This window comes from Desmodus rotundus, chromosome 3 (assembly GCF_022682495.2).
Source record: "Desmodus rotundus isolate HL8 chromosome 3, HLdesRot8A.1, whole genome shotgun sequence".
NCBI lineage: Eukaryota > Metazoa > Chordata > Mammalia > Chiroptera > Phyllostomidae > Desmodus > Desmodus rotundus.
In genome coordinates this window covers 14778209-14799092 of record NC_071389.1, presented here as the reverse complement: position 1 = coordinate 14799092, position 20884 = coordinate 14778209, and the positions used below count along the sequence as shown (strand labels likewise).

General features: G+C 51.3%; 1 protein-coding gene and 1 pseudogene across 2 annotated transcripts in view; one reads left to right on the top strand and one right to left on the bottom strand.

The window, feature by feature from the left end:
• The window catches only part of NCMAP (non-compact myelin associated protein), a 32191-nt gene extending 11708 nt beyond the window's left edge, over positions 1 to 20483 (bottom strand). The window contains exon 1 of one of the 2 annotated variants that reach the window (XM_045190375.3): positions 20450 to 20483. The gene's annotated coding sequence lies outside the window, so the exon portion shown is untranslated. Of the gene's footprint in view, positions 1 to 8815; positions 8987 to 20449 lie in introns of those variants that run through there. The other variant, XM_024554806.4, reaches the window with a different exon arrangement.
• On the top strand, positions 4442 to 6841 carry LOC112299003 (rho-related GTP-binding protein RhoN pseudogene; annotated as a pseudogene).
• Positions 20484 to 20884: the final 401 nt, after the last annotated feature.

Below are 20884 nucleotides of genomic sequence, written 5' to 3'. Positions count from 1 at the left end.
ATCATCCCCCCGATGTCTAGCCCAGCACTGATCAGAGAGACGACTGATCAATATCGCACTGAAGTCCTATGGAAAAAGCAGTGGCCTGTGGATCTGTGAATCTGGGTTCTAGACCCACCAGCCTCTGAAGTCTTGTTTACCCACCCTGTCAAATTCTGGCTTGAATGTCCTTTGTTTCTGATTTTTGTGGCCCACATTGTAAAGAAAGTTGTCCCAAGAAGCTTTCAACCCCAGATATGCAAATCTAAGTCCCACATACTAAGATCTATAAATAGAAATCCCAGAGGGGTGCACTCTCTGCCCCAGGGGCATGGCAGCCCTTTCCCTTCCCCCTTCTCGTGCCCTCACAGGCGCACATCTCCTAAAGGCTAAGGGACCCCACAAGACTTGTGACCAGGGGAGCAATGGGCGGTGGCAGCTCATCCCCGACTAACCCCTCGACCCTCTCTGCAAGACCCCCTTTTCTCCGACTTTTCAGTGAGCTCAAGCAGCCCCAGCTAGGCTCATTTCTTTCCAGTGACATTTCTAGAGAACAAAAGCAGCCCTGCCTAGGTTCTCTCCCGTTGCCTCACCTATCCTAAGGCCTTGTTTCACAATCCGGAGCTTTAACATCTGAACATCAGGAAACAAGAATCCTAGATAAAAGTGGTCACAAGGCAGATTTTTGCCGAGTGCCAAAGGGTAACGACAAAACAATTCCGGGAGTCAGCGGGAGGATGACACCAGTGGGTGTAATGGTTGAATCTGACCAAGAGCCAGAATGTGACCTGTGGCTTCCATTTGCCCCTTTGTCTTTGGGCACAAGCCAAGAGCCCAGCTCCCAAAGGTCCTCAATCTATACCTGAGCTCCAGGTATCCCACTGTTCCCAAGGAGAAAAAAAGACACAAGTTTAAAGAATTTATGCCCCAAGTGGATATGTTAGAAGAAAATAATTCCACCTTGACACTCTAGTCAGGAAGGAAGGGAGCTAACACTTCAGGAGGCGCTCACACAGTGCGGGCGCCGCACACCCTCATGTTCTCATTTAATCAATACAACAAGGCCGGTCTTTTTATCTCCACGTTGTTGACAGGTTGAGTGACTTGCTTAAAGCCTTATAGTAAGTAAGTGGAGGAGCTAAGTCTAAAAGTCAGATCTTCAACCCCCAAACTGTCCATAGCTGCCAGGCCTCCCAGGAGGAAGGCAGCATTCCTGGGACACTCCGAGGACCAGCGGCCCTGCTGGGCCAGGACTCTGCTCACTGTTCTTTCCCTCTGTTTCATATTTAGAGCCCAAGGGGTTCAACGAGCCTTGAGCTGGCAGGTTCCTCATGCACGGCACCATTGACTCTGTTTTGGGTCGTGACCTGTGCATCGCGGGATGTTTAGCAGTATCCCTGGCCTCTGCCCACTAGATGCCAATAGCCCCTGCCACCTTTTGTGACAAAAATGTCTCCAGACGTTTCCCAATGTCTTCTGGGAGGCAAATCACCTCTGGTTGAGAACTAGTGAGCAGAGCTACAGGGCTGTCTCTTGACAGTTTCCTAGCCTTTCTGCCCAGGAAAGTCTTGACGAGAAGGGCAGTGTCCAGTCTGTATTTACATCTGTGGCTAGACCGATGTTGACAATGACGGTGATGACAGCCACAAACACGGCAGCTACCCTTTATCGAGTGCTTCCTACATACAGTTACCATGCTAAGTATTTCGTATCTATTTCCTCACATATATTATCTCCGTTTTCCAGATGAAGGAAGTAAGGCTCAGAGGTCAGGTAACTTCCCAAAGTTCCAGTGCTAATGTATAGCAGAGCTAGGAGGCATCACTCCTCCCTTGGGGGGCCATCAGTCAGCCTAATATATAGCAGTTACACTCTATTTGACCCCGGGGTTAGTTCTCTTAATCAACTCTTGTCTCCTGAGCCCTGCCGGGACAGATTCAGCCCACAGGCCAGGAGTGGTGTAGCGTGCAGAGGGGGATCAGACAAGCCCAGGGAGTGACAGGCACAAGCACGCCTCAGGAGGGAGTGCGTGACAGGGAGCAGAGAAAGAGTCCCGGACACACTGGACCAGCCGGAGCAGGGTTGTGGGAAGTGGGCTCAAGAGTCAACTGGACAGGCCTGACTCCCTCCCTGCCAAGCATGTCGCAGCACCTCCTGTAATAGTGGGGAACTGTAAGCCACCCCACAATTCTTTTGACATTCTTTTTGTAAATGCTGGCTCTGGCTGGTACAAAACTTGTTGATAAACAGCATGTTTGTATAAGAATCCTAGGAATTAACTTCACAAGACACAGACTCTGACCTTCAGGCATCCCTGCTCCGGGAGATTTGATGGCCTTTAACCACGGACCGGGATGACTGAACCAGGATGACGCACACCGGACCATCACTTGCCTTATCGGAATGGACTGTGCTCGTCTGCACGTAGAGAACTTTACAACCCCGTGCCTTGATCTCTTGGTTCTGCCTACCCTCTCCTTTCTTAGAAAAACCTCAGCCTGCACTGAGATGTGGCGATGGGCATTGAGACAAGAGTCCCCCATCTTCCTGGTGGCCGGCACCTGAATAAGCCCCTTTACGTTAGCATCCATCTTCTCAGTATTGGCTTGTGAAGCAGCAAGTGGCGGGACCTGTGTTCGGTTACCCTACCTCCAGCCTAGCTTCACATACGTCTGTAGTTCACTCTGTCCTGAAGGACCAGCCAGGATTCTGTCCCATCTGTGGGATTTATTTGCCCAGTTAACTGGTAACCATTCTCACTTTTTCCTTTGCAAATCTCCTGGCTGCCAATGTAACCTAACTTATATATACACACACACCCAGGCTTACAGTGACCTAGCATAGACTTAGCTTCTATTTAAAATTCATAACTTTGCTTAGATTAACCTGTAAACTTACTTAGATCACCCCGGTTGTTATAAAATTTGTGGAACCATATCCTGTCATTTGCTAAGAGTTTAAAAGAAGGGCTGAGACTTAATGAGTTAAACTTTCTTTCACACCGATGCCATCCCTGACATTGACAACTGCTGGAACTGTTTTGTTTTTTGGGTTTGGTTTTTGTTTTTTCCCCCAAGGATAAGCCCAGGATGCTTTGCAGGACCAGGGGGCTGATCGGGCCCAAACCGCCTGAGCCTAGCTGAAGTGGCCTGGAGGACTCTCTACTACCTACTCACGAACTACTCTCATTATACCCTCACGGTTTACTAAAGCCTCCCCTCGGGGTGGAGACTTTCCAGTGTTTTTGAACATGCGAAGTACATGCAGGCATGTTTCTAACTGCTCATTGGAAGTAGTGTCCCTACCTGTATAAGTGATGATGAAGCCCACCTAGATGTCTATGCATGATATCCCTGAATGACGATGAATCCGATCCTTTGTCTGGGGACAGCTGCTTTGGGAAGTGACGCTCCCACCCCCCTACATGTGTCCTTGCCTGCCAGCTCTCAATAATGTACGTTCCTTCTCATAAAACCTTCTCAGAATTGTCCTTTGACTCACAACTATGAGTAGCTGGACTCGGTTTCATCTGGTAACACCAACCTGGTAAGGGTTTAGAAGGTCTTTACTCTTGTAAGTCCCCTTCCTGCCCTGTTCTAGTGTGCAAGGAGGCCATTCAGCTGCATGGCCCCTCCATGAGCCTATTAATCCTTTACAGAATGGAGAGACTGCACTGCACGGGTTAGCCAGGCTTGCCCCTCCCCAGACAGCCAGGACCTTTGACCTCCTCCTGCAGCCCTCTGGCTCCGGAGTGACTTAGGGATGGTTCTCCTGACCCATAGGAAAATGACAGGTGAAAGGGATCAATTCAGTTTTACCTCATTCTGGGGGGAAATAAAGTTTAGGATCTATCTTTTTCTTTTAAAAAATACAGGAGGGATGTGTGGTTAAACATAGCAGGTGGAACACAGGTATCCCTCTTTGCTTCCTCCTGAAACCCCTCACAAATGATACTAAAGGAATCATCGCATGTAAACCTACAAGGCCAAAGCAAAGGAGAGAAGACAACCACAGTGGAAAGAGTCCGGTCCAGTTTTGAAAGCTGGAGGAGCTGGGGGCTGAGCATGACTTCGCAGCCTGGAAAAGGCCAAGGCCCAAACCTGCTGATGAGGGAGATTAATAAAGCTGATCGTACTGACAAATCCCCAGGAAAACTCAGGACTGGGAGGCAGCAGATGCCACTGAAGCTCAGGGTCCCATGTGGGGCTGGAAAAAGGAATTTGCAGCTCAGCGTCATCCCCTCCTTTGGTTTGCCCACACACAGGCCTCCTCTGCCCTGCGGAAAACGGTAAGTTCACCCTCTGCACTGAGTAAATCAAGAGGTACACCTGCACACCCACACAGCTGAAGACACAGCCACAGGTGGCCATTTACGTTGAAATGAAAATTAATTAAAGTTAAATAAAATTAAAATCTCAGTGTCCCAGTCACACTAGCCACATTGTAAGTGCTAACTGTCACTATGGCCTGTGGCTTCCGCATTGGTCAGCACAGGTCTGGGATGCATCCGCCAATGCAGAAAGTTCCATTGGACGGTGCTGCCCTAGACCCTGGCCATTGGGAAGTGTGATCCTTGGCTCAGCTGCAATGCACCTCTGAGGACCTTATCAGGAATGCAGAAGCTGGGCTCCATTCAGACCTGCTGGATAAGAACCTGCCTTTTGGCAAGATCCCCAGGCGATAGTTAGTCTCTGGCTGAAAATGGGGTTGAAGGAAAGTCTAAAAATCCTGCATTGTGGGGCTCCCAGTCCCCTTAATCCTCCTGGGCTGCCAGAACTCCAAGTGTCAAGCAGGCTCTGGGGAGGCTGACCAGCCAAAGACAACAGATGTGTAGATACTGAGAGATGTTAGAGGATTCTCCAATGAAATGACTAGGTTCCTGCCAATCAGCCAATGGGGAGGTTGCTAGGTGACAAGCCTGTTCCACCCCCCACCCTCCACCCCACAAACACACCCAGAGCTTCCCACGAGCTTTTTTTTTCCCAAAGAGATTTTTAGGGTCAACAGACCTTTGGGAATAAAAGCCTCAAACATGATAAAGAGAGAGCAAATGAAACAAATGAATAGATAGGGTCATTTAAAGCAAACAGATACTATAAAGAACAGAAGAAAACATCAACATCCTCAGGGAGATAGGATAATGCGTGCATAAAACAAGAACGGGATGCTACAAGAAAAGAACATTCGGAGAACAAGAAAGGGTTCTATAAAATTAAAAATTGACAAAAGAAATAATAATAAATTCAAAAGAAGTGTTGGAATACAGCTGAGAAAAAGTCTCGTAAAGTAGAACAAAAAAGATTAAAAAAAAAAAAAAGACAGTAGGTGAAAACAGATTACTCCAGGAGGTCCAACATCCTATAAGAATTCCAGAAGTGATTAAGCAGAGAAATCAAGGGGAGGAAATTATCAAACAAAAAATAATACCTGAAAATTTCCCAGAAATGAAGGCTATGAATTTGCAGAATGAGAAGGTTGTCTGAGTCCCCAGAACAATGAATAAAAAGACCCACAATAGGGCTCATTATCACGACTTTTCAGAGCACAGGACATAAAGAGAATACTCCACACACGTCCATAGAGTTTTTTTTAAGGCTAAATACAAAGGAACAACAATCAGATGAAACGAGAACGCGCTGGATTTGACAGCAGCAGCACTAGAAGCTCTGAGACAACCCTCCAAAATTCGAAGGGAAAAGAATTTCCAGCCTAGACGTGCACAGCAAGCCAAGCCAAATATTTAGTGAAAGAGCATAACAACGATATTTTGGGGCATGCAAGGATTTAAAAAAAATCTGCTCCACCCCTTTCCATGCATCTTTGCCCGGGGAAGCTCCCAGAGCAGCGATTTTCAACTGGTGCACGGTGGCACACCCGTTGGCGAAATAATTTTTAAGGAGCTGGAAACAGGTCAGAGGGGGAGCCTCCCCACCACCCACCCCCTGCCTGCCCCCGTGACTCAGCGCCACCGTGAGATGCCGGTGTTGGCAGTGAGGCCCCCGAGGAGGACTTCGTGGGAGCCAGCGGAACAGGGACGTGACCAGGACTACAGAGGGGCAGAGTGGCCCCTGGGAGGTCTTGGCAGTGGGGACACTGGAGAGCGGTAGGCTGCTGCAGGTGTTTGCAAAGGACACCTGCCTACCTGGGGAGTTACGTCCCCACTGTGCTTGATAACTACACCACCAGGTCCGAGATGGACAAGCAAGCACTCTATAGAGCTCACCATGAGGGACACTTCAGGTTCCTCTTACTATGATAACATCCGGCCCCTGGCCTGTCCTGATTCAGCCACTGTGCTCATCTGCCTCGACATTAGCTGACCAGAAACCCTGGACAGCATCCTCAAGAAGTGGCATGGGGAGACCCAGGAGTTTTGCCCCGATGCCGAGGTTGTGCTGGTTGTCTGTGAACTGGACTTGCAGATGACCTGGCCGCACTGAGGGAGCTGTCCAAGCAGCAAGTTACTCCTGTTACACAGGAGTGGGGCACAGTGCTGGCCAAGCAGGTGGGGGCTGAGTCCTCCTCAGGGAGCTCCTCTGGGCCAAGCGTCAGGGTTGTCTTCCACGTGGCCACAGGGGTCTCCCCTGGGCGTGGCCACAGGCAGCTGGGTACTTACGGGTACTCTCGCCTGGGCAGCGATCCGCTCCCCCGGCAGGACGGCCAGGTCAGGCGAAGGAGGGGGGAGCGGAGTGGAAAGGAAGGCGAGATACACAAGGATCCAGCCAAGAGCTGCAACTTCATGCGAGGAGCCGGGAAGGGGCCGAGTGTCAGGGGGGTGATGAAGGGCACAATTGTTCCCCTGCCTGCACCCTCACTTCCTGACGTCCTGACTCTGGCTGGGACTTCAGGACAGGCAGAGTGAGCAATTCTCCTAGGCAAGAGACCCAGAGGCAGAAGGTGCCACCATTCCCCATCTTCATCCCCCTCCTCTCCACAGGAAGTTGAAGGAGCTAGCAGGGCAGGCATCTGGGCCAGGAGCTAGGATGGGGAACGGGAGTAGGGGAAGCTGGCATCAGGCAGTGACCTTGGCTGAGTCTCAGTATATGATGGGTGCCTTCCCTCCCGGCCCCCAGTCCCCACATCCTGGTCCTGGCTTCCTTCCCCAAGGAAAGTGTCCATTCCGTGACCTTCCCTCTTCCTCTCCTCTCGCTTCTGCAGCTGCTCTCCCTCATCCTAACCCCCCAGGCAACGTGCACTAAGTTTCAAAGCAAGTTGAGAGCCCCTTCCCCCATGTATCCTCCCATCTTAGCTCCTCTCCCCCCCCCGCCCCCACAGCCCCTAAATAAAGCCCATGTCCACAGGGGGGAAAAGTTTAAAACATGCACTACCTAACTATTTAGTTGGGACACTGACCTCGTTTCCCACAGAGTGTCAGATAGACAAATGACAACAGCCAACACAACAATAGCCATCTGGTGTGAATGAATGAACCAAAATTATACCTATTTTTTGGTCAGATAGGCAAAAATTATAAAATATATTTCGGTGTGAGGCAGAATGTCAGTGATTAGCTTATGCATGCCACGAGATGGAAAAGGTTGAAAACGGCTGCCCCAGAGGGTAGGTCCCTTCAAAGTGGAGGAGTCAACCGAGCAAGAGAAGGGAACAGGATCCAGGAATGAGGGGGTGCCCAGGGCCATCGCCCGGCAGCAACCTGGGGGTGAGCAAGCCTACTGGGGGGAGGAGGGAGGTGCAGGGGGATTCCACCAGCCAAGAAAAAAAGAAACCGGTAGATTTTCTCATGTTTTAACCAGACTGAAAGATCTACGTTTCTGTTGGAGTGTTTGGGGGATTAATTTATGATAAAAGACTACGCTCTTCCTAAAGGCGTAAGGAACCAACTCCTTCCCCCACAATTCCTCTTGCACCACTCCCCACACCCGCTGGGGTGGCCCGAGGAGGTAACTGCTTGTGATCTTAGGACTCTGCGGAACCCTGTCTGAAAGACACTAAGTTCAATCTCCTCATAAATGGGGAAACTGAGGCCCAGCAGGGCCCTCCAGGGGCACGCAGAGAGAAGTAGCTTCATTTGGTGAGTTTTGGAGAACTCCTTTCTGATTCTTTACTCAAGACAAGATCAGTAACAACAACAAGAGCCAAAACCAAACCTGAAGGAAGCCCGGCTGGTGAGTGACATCCTACCTGGCCCTGTGTGACCCGTCTTAGCTTTGCTTTCCTGCATTCGCCCTGCTGACGAAGCTGCACTACATTTCTAAAAAGTACAGACTTAGTTACTTCTCATTTCCTGCGTTACATCTGATTACCACCTATTAAAGCAAGATCACGTAGATGTGATTGAGTTTTGTACACCACGAATAAGTCAACTGTAAACTTCTGGGAAAAAAATTGGGGTGGGGGTGCGGGGTAAAAAACTAGACATAAACAGTGCCAGCAACCTCCTTGAAACCAGGTGCCCCGACCCCCAGCGCTCTTGGGCAGATCCTTACTATTATTTGTAAGAACCAAGGCCGGTGTCCTCTTACAAACGCCAATGACCTGACTTGGCTCCTAATGCTGACCTTCCAGCGGTCTCGCTTTTGATTCTTTGCCTCTCTGTCCCCGTTTTCCACGGGCTTGGCTAACAACAAAGTGTTTGCGAGTAGTAAGTGAAGGATGTAAACTCTGTTTGGAGTGTCTGCACCTGAAGAGGAAATTCTAAGACACTCACTACTCTGTCATCTTAACACGCGACATTCTCTGAGTCTTAATGCCCTGGTCCATGCAGCTCATCTACTCACCTGTTTAACAGGGTCACCATCAAAACCCCAACAGAGAGGCCTGATGTAGGGGGCAAGAACCTGGGCTGGACGTTCGTAGTCCTGGGTTTGAGTCTTACCTCTGCTACTTGCTGTGTGACCTTGGGCAAGTCACTTCTTCTGTCTGGACTTGAGGTTGCTCTCCTGCAAAACGCACGGCTGGGGCCCAGTGATCTCCCTCTCATGCTCCTGCCATCTCCTGACTCTCCCAGACTCCCGGTTTGGGTCAGGACGTGGCCCCTCAGCCTCCCCAAGGCCTGCCTGCCTCCCACACCCTCCATTCCAGAAGGAACACCCTTCCCCTTTCCTGCCCAAGCTGGGGCCTGGCAAGCGCTGGGCTGCAGAGAGGACAGGAGGTGGGGAAACTATCCCAGCAGTTCAAGCCTCCGCGGTGAGGGCTGGCCTGTGGCCAGTCACAACAGGCCCCGAGATACAGAGGGGCATTTGTCTGGGGGACCCAAGGTTTCGTTTCAACCTTCACTCTTGCTTTGGCCCACTGCCTCTCTTTTCTCCCCTCCCTCTCAGGAGGCAGTACCAGCACGGGCTTTGTTTTGAAGCGGGGTGCAGAAGTTTCACAGATCTGAGCAGACAAAAGGGGGTAGGGTGGCGGCAGTGAGGGCAGAGGGTGGAGACAGTGGGGGGGGCAGGAAAGGCTGTGGACAGAGCAGTGGGGCAGCAGAGAAGGTTCGGGAGGAGGGGGCCAGTTCCCGACTCCTTCATTGATTAGCCAAGCGCCTGGGAGCTAGGTACTTCCTTCTCCTCTCCAGGCCTCAGTGTCCTTGGCTTTAAAATGGGAGTGACTGCTCCCCCCCACCGCAATGCTGTGAGGACTAAATTAAAATGCTGAACTTACAAATAGTATGGTGTAGTGAAGAAAAGGGTTTGGGGTTACGTGAAACTGAGTTCAAATCCCACATCTGTTACCTCTAAACTCACTGTTGTAGGCAACTTATTTACCCTCCATGAAATTCATTTTCCTCACTTGAGGAAAAAAAAAAGAGGCATATGTTCACCTAGATAAGGGTGTAAGGATCAAATAAGGGCTGACAGACAGTACCTTGCCCGGTAAATATGTTTGAACGAACGAAGAACTGGTCGGGGCCACATCAGTGTGGATTTTGGTGGGCCCCTCGTATCACGATACATTTTCATGGACTCTAAACATTTTATTTTTTCTGATGTGAGAAAAATAATTGAAACATTTTCTCCCACCCTAAAAGTCGTTCCCCCCTTGATTTTAAAAGAAATTAAAACATTTGGTGGGGGGCTCAAGTCTACCTCAAACTAGAACTTAGGATGGTCAAAAAGTCCCCACAGGTTTTAGTCCTGTGGGCACCTCCAGTCTCAACCCTGTCTGAGCTGAGCCTGTCAGCCCCTCCTATCCCGGCCACAGGGCCTTTGCACATGCTAGAGCACTCGAGCCTCACTGCAGACACTTAAGATACTTCAACCCAAGTGTTAATTCACGTGTTTATGCTGTGTACTCTGACAACGCCGGGCCCCGCTCTCCCCACTAGCTGGACTTAGCATCTTCTCTTTGATGAGTGGCTGCGTCCCACGCCAGACCCCGAGCACGGTGAGTGCAGGGGCGGTGCCAATTTGTATTCCCCTTTTGAACCCCTAGCGCCTCGAACACTGCCGGGTCACTGTGAGCACGAGCACGTAGTTGCTGGATGAAATAACGACTGGCTGAATGAATGAGCAGTGGCCGTTCAGTGATAGCTGGCTGACCCGCAGCCTCCATCAAGGATCAGGCACTGACCACCTGGCGTGTGCCTTCCTGCCACACGCGGCTGCCGCTGTGGTGAAGCTGTGGCACTAAGACACAAGACAGGCCGTGAGTGCCGGGGGCTCAGAGAGGGAGAGGGTGCTGGGCAGGGGAGGAGGGCAGGCTACCTTGGGTGGCGCCCTGTGGTCACTAAACTCTCGGGCTATGGGGTCAGAGGGACCTGGTCTGAATCCCAGTAATCCATTAATAGGTCATATTGACTTGGTCTATGTACCATGCCCTTGCTAAGTACTTTATGTTTCTTGGTTGTCTCATCCACCCTAAGTAAAAAGCCTATTACAGTTTAAAATATTTACATGAGGAAACTGAGGCCCAGGGAGGTTCAGTAACTTGTCCAAGGTCACTGAGATGGGGTGCGAACCCAGGGAATCGGACTGAGTGTCTGCTGCGCATACGGAGGGCACCACAATCAGAATAAACATTTAATAAGCACGATGTGCCACGCCCATTTCTAAATACATGACGAAAATGTTTTATTTGTATAGTTTCTATTTCATTGTTCTATGTCATGCTATTCCGTAACAACCTTATGAGAGTATCACTACCTCCATCTTACAGGTGAAGAAACTGAGGTCCAGAGAGGTTAAGTAAGTTGCCTGAGGTAACACAGCCAGCAAAAGGGGTAGAACTGGGGGGAACCCAGGCAGAACGCTCCAGATAATTAAAAAAATATATATATTGTGTGTCCATTCTTTTTTAAAAAACTGATTTGAGAAAGAGAGACATCGATTTGTTGCCCCTTACTTGTGCGCCCACTGGTTGGTGCTTGTGTGTGCCCTGACGGGGGACCAAACCCGCTACGCTGGCGTATTGGGACTACACTCCAACCCACTGAGCTGCCTGGGGAGGGCCTCAGAGATTGTGCTTTTAACCACTCCACTTCACAGCTTCTGCTCAATGAATGAGCATTTTTATTAATATGTTACTGGGATTTTGTAAGGGGAAGAAGGGAGCAGCAACATTGTAGCGGGGGGGGGCAGTGGGAGCAAAGACTGGGGGTCAGGAGGTGGGGATGGGCACATTCAGGAAGGGAAGTGTAAGATTTGGTGAGGGGATGGGACCGGGAAGGCTGGAATGGAGATTAGATTTCAGGGATGGATTGGGATTAATTGGGAACTTCCTCCACGGGGAGAAGCTGGCATGCCTTGCTCTTTCAAGAATCAGTGTGTTATGAATTCTGCATGAGATGCTTGAAAACTGAAGAGTGTCAGAGCCAGATTGACCTAACTCTGCTGGGTGCCCTTTGGAAGGTTACTTAACCTCTCTGTGCCTCCTTTCCTTCTCTGTAAGATAAAGGTAAAAAAAAAAAAAAGGGGGGGATCTCCTTTATTGAATTGCTGTTTAGGTAAAAGGAGATAATGAATATAAAGCCCCTGGCTGAATGTTTGGCACAAAACAGCCCTTTAATAAATTTCACTTCTCTTCTCTCCCCTCCCCCACCTCCAGGAAGCTCTCCCCAAACCCCCAGTCTTAGCAGAATTAAGGCTAAAATCAGTGACTGATCTAGAGCCACTAACTTCCTGGAGACCCCTGGTCAATAGGTGAGGGAGGAAGAAGAGAGGAAAATGCAACCTATCCAGTTTCAAGATGTGTTCAAGATGGAGAAAAAAGAATACTTCTAATCTATTTCCTTCTCCTTCCTGCTGTGTCAACCCGGGGTTATGTAACTGAACTTCTCTGTGAGGTAACCCTTGGGGGCCTCCAGGAGGCAGGACTGGCAGTGACATAAATAAATATTTCTGTGCTCTCTGCCCAGGTTCTGAGCAAACACCGCAGTCTGAAATGGAGGCCATGACAAGGAGGAAGCTGGGAGAGGAGTGAGCGCTGGCGGGGAGTCAGGAGACCTGTGTTCCAGGCCCAGCCCTGCCTCGAGGGGCGTGGACATTAGGTGACAAGCTTTCACGGTAGAGTGACCTGGGAGGAGAGATTCCAGTGTGGGCTGGGAGTCGTGGAACCCTCGGTCCATTCTGTTTGCGGAGAGAATAAAGTTCGCTCCCCACCTTGGCCTGGCGTTCAAAGCCCTTCACACCTCTCTCCCATCTGGCACCACCGCACACAGCACCTTGGCTCTTTGGAACTATTGAGTTCCCCCCGACAGTATCGTCCCCTATCCTGGAATGTCCTCCCTTCCCTGGGCACCGGTGGTGACAGGGGAAACAAAGGTATGGGTTTTAGAGTTAGACCTCGCCTGGAGTTCAGGCTTTAGTTAAGTCACCTTGGGCTCGTGCCTTAACCCCTCTGAGCCCATTTCCTCATCCGTAAACTGGGCTTTGTGATTCTTGTCTTGTTCCTTGTTGCACAATCAAATGAGATAATAGTTGTTAACAATAAGTGCCCACGACTTAGCCTTACTGTGTAGACCAGGCACGTGTAAGGGTTTGTGTGCATTAGTCACTTGGCCATGCACACCAACCCCCAGCATAGTGCACACTAAAAATGCTTGTTTCCCTTTCCTCCGAGACCTGCCCAAAGCCCCCCCACCGATCTCAGGTAGGTCAGTCTGTTCTGAGAATCGTCACAGCATCTCACAGGTGCCTCTGAGACAGCACCTATCCCATGCAAGTGCTGTAGTTAGTAGACACATCTCTCTTCTGTTCTCGGAGCTCTCTGCCTCAGTCATGGCCTCATCGGCACACGCAGCACGGCGCTTGAATGAATGAATGAATGAATGCACGCACATAGGCTGCACGGAAGGGATGTGCCTAAGTAAATGCTCGAGGATGGCCTGGGTTAGAACTTAACTTTCTGGGCTCTGGATCCCCTCGCTCAGCTCCATGCAACTCCAGGGGAAAGTCACACCCTCCTTTGGGCTTTTACATTACTTCGATTTGGACCATAATTATTTTTTCTTTCTAAAAGTAAACGAATAAAATCTTTAAAGAGAGTGGAAGGGAGAGAGAAAGAGAAAGAGAGAAACATCAGTGTGTGACAGATACGTCAATTGATCAGTTGCCTGGCCCCCAACTAAGGACCTGGCCCGCCACCCAGACATGTGCCCTGACTGGGAACTGAACCGGTGACCTTTCCATTCACAGGTCGGTGCTCAACCCACTGAGCCACCCCAGCCAGGGCTGGACCAGAATTTTCTAGTCAATCACCAGGATACTGGTGCTAGCAAAGCAAAGGATTTTTGGCTCACGAGGAGTCTGAGAGACCTGGAAGCTATGGAGTGAATGTAGAAATACTGGAATTTCTGGAATAGTCCACTAATTTATGAATGGTAGACTTACTTCCACAGTGCCTGGGCTGGCTGCGACCCCAGCATACAACTGTCTAACGAATGCTTAGTGGATTGGGGGTAGTACGTTTTTACTCCATCGTGGGGCTGGGATATGCTACTGTGAAGGAGCAGAAGCCACCAGCCTTCTCCCTTGGGGACCCACTTGTTGGAGAAGGAATTAGAATTGTAGAGCTGCCGAGACTATAGCTCTCTGCACTGTGCCTCTCCATCATTCCAATAGCGTCGGTCGCTTCTGACTGGCTACAGATTCTTGGCCTTGGCAACCAAGGTCTTCCATGAACGTCTCAGTCTTACCTACCAGCACCTGTCTGCTCCTTCCCTCCCTGACTCTAGGCAGAATGAGCATCTTCTTGTCTCCTAAACCCACCAGGGCTTCCCAGCATTGGGAAGCTGGCCACACAGTATCTCCCATTCCACGCGCTCTTCTGCAGTGTGACCTGGGGGGAACTCCACTGGGAAGTTCTCAACCTGGTCTCCCTCTTTAATAGTTAACGCTTCGACCATCTTCACTCTGATATTTATGACATCTACTGTCTTTTATTTTAAATGTTATATTTCTCATGGCTAACATTTTCACTTAGTTCTCTCCTAGGACTAATATGTTTATTTCAAATCCTCCTGTAACTTCTTGTTCTTGCATTATTTTATGATTTTCCCCTTATCTCCTTATATATAATTGTCATGCTTTACTTTACAATCTTGGTCCATCTGGTTCCATAATTCTGCATCAGATGGCATAGGTAGCTTGATTTATTGCCTTGTTTTTAGAGTACTAGTACAACTCAGGTGTCTAATTATCTGGTGGGTGAGCTCAGGTCCCCCAGTGCACCTTCTATTTGTGGTGATGTGTGCTGCGGAAGGGCCAAAGGCATAAAAGGAGAAGAAAAGGTGAGTCCCCTGGCAGAGAGCCCCGCAGACACTCTTGGCCACCCCCTTCCGGCACATCAGGCTGCATCTTTGAGCCCCGGGGGGAGAAGCAGCCTTGGCAGGAGATAGATGCCTCCAGTGGGGTTCCACAGGTGGGGTGGGGATGGGGTTCAGGGACCTGGATGGAAGAGTGGGTGCCTGAGCCTTTGCCTCTTGATCAATTCCCCACTTCATCAGGACTCTGAGCTGCCCAGACAACTCCTGGGCTGCAGTTCCCCCTCCTGCACTGCAGGGGCAGCACCTGCACCAGTAAGTTTCCCTGAGGGGCAGGGCAGTGGAGAAGGTTAAGAGTTCAGACTCCGGGGTCAGCCAAATATTCCACATTGAGAGCTTGTATGTGCCAAGGGGTTGTGCCAAGGGTTGACAGGAAGGTGACGGGGAACAATCCCTGCCCTCACGGAGATTATGCTGTAACAACAAACTAACAGACCGAGGTCCTAATCCTGGCTCTGCCACTTGTCCAACTCCTTTCGTCCTTCTCTTAAAAAAAATTTTTTTTAATTTAAAAAAATTATCGATTGAGAGAGAGAGAGAGAGAGAGAGAGAGAAACATCAATTTGTTGTTCAAATTATTTATGCATTCATTGGCTGTTTGTTGTATGTGCCCTGACCTGGGATCGAACCCCTGGCACATCAGGACGATACTCTAACCAACTGAGCTACCCAGCCAGGGCTCTCTAAGCCTCAGTTTCTTCACCTGCAAAATGGAGATGATCATGGTATCTATCCACAGGGCGACTGAGGCCTTCGGGAGACAGCGCGTGCCAAGCCATTTGCCCAACGCCTGGCACACAGAGAGCTCTCGAAAATGTTTATTATTATTATTATTATTGTTATTACCAGCGATGTTGTTCCTGGGGATTAGGTAGGAACTGGGAGCTGCTTTTAAAAGATACATGAGTCCCCTTTGTCCTTGGGACAAGCCAGTTCCCCTTCCCCTTAAGGTCTGTGGCTGGAGTGAAGGGGGTGGGGACATGGAAGACAAATCAGGTTCCATTTTCCTGAGAGAACGATTAATACCACCAGTCCCTTTCCCCCAGTTCTTTGTTTGTCTTTTTTTTTCTTATTGCAAAGGGCAGTGCGTGAGGAGGTCAGTCAGAACGTCCACAGCGGTGGGCGTGGGCTGGAATCCCAGCCATCCCTCCTTAGCTCTGGGCCCCCTGTCCCCACCAGGCACAGGAGGCAAAGTGCCCAGGGCCTACAACAGTTTTAGGGGCCCACAAGAATGTTTTTACTTTTTTGAAAATCAGAAAAAAGAAACTTTTAGGTTAGAGAAAAAGTTTTAATATACCAATTCAGTCATTAACATAATTGTAAATCTTTTTTTTTTTTTTTGAGAAAGGGACCCATGAAGGCAAAACCCTGGGGAGTCAGAATGCACCCCTGTGGCCACCAGCACTAGTTGCTTAGGTCTCTGAGCGAGGGAATAACACTCCTCACTTCCTGGGATGCTGTGGGTGTTAAAGGGACTGAGGCATGTGCAGCATTTAGCACTGTGTGGGCTCCTGCAAGCTCTCAGCAGATGGGAGTTAACCGTTTATTTCCCTGTGTGACCTGCAGGCTAACACCTCAGGAAACCTGGAGGAGGGTTAGATTGGGTGCAGCAGTGAGGGAACAAGTTAACATAGCTGCTTTTTGTTGCACAAATGACTGAAGAGATCACCTCGGGTGGAGGAACAGATGCAAGCTTCAAAGCAAGGCCGTCCTGTGCTGGGGGGCTGAGAGAAACCAGACAGCAGCAAGAGCTGTCCCCGTTCCCGCACAGACTGCGGGGCAGGGGTTAGCCCTGAGGAAGTGGAGTGAATGAATGAATGAATGATGAGTGAACTGTGGAGGGGTTTACAAATCCTGACGCTGTTGATCCTAAAAGTGGGCTCAGCAGGTCCCAAGACACAAGTTTCTCTGAAGGAGAAGGGAAGCTAGTATTTATGAAGGGATCGCTGTGGATAGTATCGTCTCTAGTAAATTAGGAAACCGAGGCTCAGAGAAATGATGTGGCTTGAACAAAACCCCCCAGCTCAAAAGCAGAGGCCTTAAGTCCCTGCTCTTTGCCCCATCCTCCCTGCTGGCAATTCTGCCCAGCGCTACCCTGGAGCAAGGCTTGCTGACACCCACGAATCCACACGCATTGCTTCTAACACCAGCCCCTGGAGGACCCCAGCAGGTATGGTAGGATCCAGCAGCCCCACCGAGGGCCCCAACAGGTCAGGAGTGTCCCACCCAGGCAGAAGGTCCCTCCAAACAGCACTGGCATCTGGCTGAAGAACAGGCCTCTCTGTCTTAGAGATTGGCACACCCTTGTCCTTAGGCCAAACTGCAGCCACCACCTCAGGAGTTGCAAACCACATGAGAAGTTCCATCTCCACAGCCACACTCTGGCTCCACCCCCACAGCTCTACCTACACGCAGCCCTCAGGAACCCTTGGAGGCTGACGGGCCAACTCTTGCCTTTGCTCAGTTCCCCTTCCTCTCTTCCTGCTTCCTCCTGCCTACCTAAGATCCATCCGTCCGACAAGAAATTCATTTGCGAGAAAACAAAGAGGGAGACGTCCTGCCAGATCCCAAAGCAAAGAGTGGGATGCCAGGGGCCAGGATGCCACCGGCATCGGCATCGGAAGGCGGATGGATGGAGATGGGGCAACCGATAGGAGCAGCATTCACGGGGCTTGAAAAATGTCCAGGAGAAATAAACACCCTGCTGCTCCCGGGCTGCCTTCGGAGGCCCTTGGTCGGTCGGCAGCCTGCAAAGTGTTCACCTCAACACAGGCCCTTCTGGCTAGCAGACACGTCTGCCGAGATGAGAGAAGTTCCTATTTTGAATTATGTTTCTTCACTATCAAACATATCTTTAAAAAATAAACATAGGTAATTCTGGGTCTTTCTTTTCACCATACCTGAGGGTTTGTTTTTTTTCTTTCTAAAATTAAATGGGTTTATTGGGCAGCTTAAAATCCACTTCACCTTTTTAAAAAACCTTCCTTTCCACGACATTGGAAGATTGGAAAGTATAGAGACAAGTTGCTGCATTTTCAGCTCCCAGAGCACGTCACAGCCCACATGGAGACACGAGCACTTGGGCTTAGGAGACTTGGGGTCTCCCCTAACTCTCCAGGCCTGAGCATGCCTCATACTCTCGGGACCCCCATCACCCCACCTTTAAATGGAGGGTGCCCTCTATCACCATGGAGGGTCTCAGTAGCTCTAACACTCTCTGACCCTGCGACCCAGGAGCAATGGCGGGGGGGGGAGGGGATCAGGGTAGGCAGTGCTTTCCCCCTTTCGGACCCTGGGGGTCTCAGGGTCCGATGTGTCAAGGGCAAATTATAAGCAATTCTGAAAAGTGTTGTAAGCAGAAGCCTCACACTTGGCTGTTGTGAAGGGTACAGTGCCTCCTGCCACCTGTTGAGATGTTCCCCAGATCTCTCCCCTGCTCGCCCTCAGGCCTTTGCTTCTCTCCCCAGGGAGATGAAAACCCCACACGGCTGCCTGCCAGGAGTCAGAAAGGCTAAAGGCCCCTAACTTTGCTTCCAGTGGCTCCACCTCAGGGACACAGCTCCCTTCAGCCTGCGGCAGGAGTGACCACAGTCCACAGCAGAGTGACATGGAGTTCAGGGACCTCCCCAGGGCTGTCGGTCCAGAATCGCAGATCTCTGCCACCGAGACCAGCATGTCCCTGTAGCCCAGCTCACTGTGTGCCTGGCTCACGGTATGTACCAGGTGGATGGCTTGCTTGGCACCACACTGCCCCCTTCAGCCACCTCATGGCCAGTCAGCATGGTGACCGGCAGGGACAAGGTGAGGAATGCCTCACAGGGTCCTGGGAGCCCCTTCCCATCTCCTGGCTCCATCAGGTCCCCATGGTTTTTTGCTGGCTCTTGGCGCCTCTCCCCCTCTCCTTACCCCATAACCTTGGGGCAGACGCTTAGAGGACATGAAAAACATACCTGACTCCCTGGAGTTCCAGCTCCTTCCCTCCTCCCATGTGGCTCTTAGGGTTCAGGACCCCAGATTTTGTGTGCCTTCTATACCTCCATGTTCTGGCTGACTATCACGTTGCCCCTCCCATCCCATAAGAGAGGGGGCTGGGGATTCAGAACGAGTCACCCCAAGATGAGCCGCTGTGGTTGTGCAGACTGTTTTGAGCTAAATGCAACTTTAGCTGTGGGCTCATGAGCAATGTCTGCCCTCCACCCAACTACCTAGAAGAATCAAGGAGGCTTGCCCACAACGGGGGGTTACCAGCAATAACCTCTTTTGACCTGTTTATAGGGCAGGACAAGCTTACTTATTAAACGTCTGCTCTTCTTTTCATCTGCAATGGCCCTTTGTAGCCCCCAAGGCATCTTACCTCGTCCCTAGCTCAGGATGCCATTTCTACCCATGCTCCCTCTCTGTCTCTGACCTCTCCAGGGATCTCTGACTCTCTCGTGTAGGTGGGGTTCCCATACATACATATGTATTAAATTTCGTTATTTTCTCTTGCTAATCTGTTTCATGTCTACTTGGTTAGTAGACCAGCCAAAAGAACCTCCAGGATAGAAGAAAGTTTCTTGCTCCCCCCAAGAAGTGCCCCAACTCTGCTACTCCGGGCTCACATTTACACTGGACCACCCACCTAGCCCCTTCCCCCGCACCCGTACCCATCTGTTAGCCTCTGGCCATCTCTGTATTCACTATGCGTTGACACCATATGCCAAGCATAGCCTGCAGACTCACTCATCGCTCATTTATTGAACAAATACGTAGTGAGACCTACTCTGTAGGTCAGGCGCCATATAATGGTAAATCAGACAGACGTTGGTCCCTGCCCCCAAGGAGAAATAGTCTGGAGGAAAGTATGGTTTATATTGTTTGAGTACCTACTATGTACGGACCCTGCACGGACCCACTTTGTTTATGTGGATTACCTGACTTTGTCTGCCTGAGAAATTGCTTCATTTAAGGAGCCCATCAAACAACTATAGAGAAACAAAAGTTCCCGCCCAAGGCAAAGTGAGACCCTAGGGGGGAAAGTGGCGAAGTGGGGATTCCCACGATTAGAGGGCTTCCTCGGTCCTTTAAAACCGGCCCTCGGATTTGACACCCCCATCTCCTCCGCTGGCCAGTGGACGCGGACCAGACCCGGAGCCCCTCCCCGTGCCTCTCCTTCGGAGCCGCTGGTCCAGGGAGCCGTCCTCCAGATCCCCGCCTCAGAGCTGCTCCCACTGTGTCTACCGCACTTGCTGCTCCGAACTAGAACCCCGGGGTCCTCCCCCGTGCGGGTTTTCCTTTCCCTGAATCGCAGATCTTTCTGGGGCGGGGGCAGAGACGGGGTGGCTGGTGCTCGGCTCAAGACCACGGGTCCAGACGCCAAGGAGATGCCCATTTTACAGGCGAAACCAGCACAGGTCCTGAGGGGTTCAAAATCCCTTCTACTTCCCAGCTGACCGGCTCAGCACCTTTTTTCCCGGGAGGTGGGACGAGGAGATTCACTGCTTTCTGGATGTCTGGGATATCAACCCCCGAACGCGGGCTGGTGCTGCGGGCGAGTCTCCGTGCTGGGCTGAGGATGTTCCGCGCTCTGGGCACCTTTACGCGCCCCAGCGCCATCGCCAAAGCGGAGAAGACCGATCGCTCCCACCGCCCGCGCCAGCCGCGCCCGCACGCAGACCCCAGGCGCTTCCTCCAACGGAGGGGAAAGGGGGCCGCTCACGTCCCCAAGCCGGCAGGTGGACCGCGAGCCTCCGGCGCCTGGGTCCGGCACCCCGCGCCTGTTACCTGCTCCGGTGAGTCCCACGCGCCAGGCTGCTGCTCGCTCCGCGTCTGGCTGGCCCCAAGGTGCGGCGCGGGTTCTAAAAGCCTGAGGACCCCGCCCCCGGCCTGCCCCGCCACGCCCCGCCCCGCCCCGCGCAGGTGATCGCGGTGCCCATCCCCGGCGCCGCCTCGGGGGCGGCGGGCTAGGGGCACTGGAATGGCAGCGCCCCCCCGCGGTGTCTTCGCGCGTCTCCCAGGCCGGGGTCCCTTGGGGGATTCCAGTTGTGGTACCGCGAGGCGCCCAGGCCCCCAGACCACATCTTCCAGGTCCGACTACTCCGCGGGCAACGGGGGCAGAAGGGGCCTTAAAAACACACCAGGCTGGATGTGAGCTTCCGGGGATTCGTGTAGGGGCCGTCACAGTGGGACCGCGCTTGTCCGGTTGAAAGGTGTAGGGGC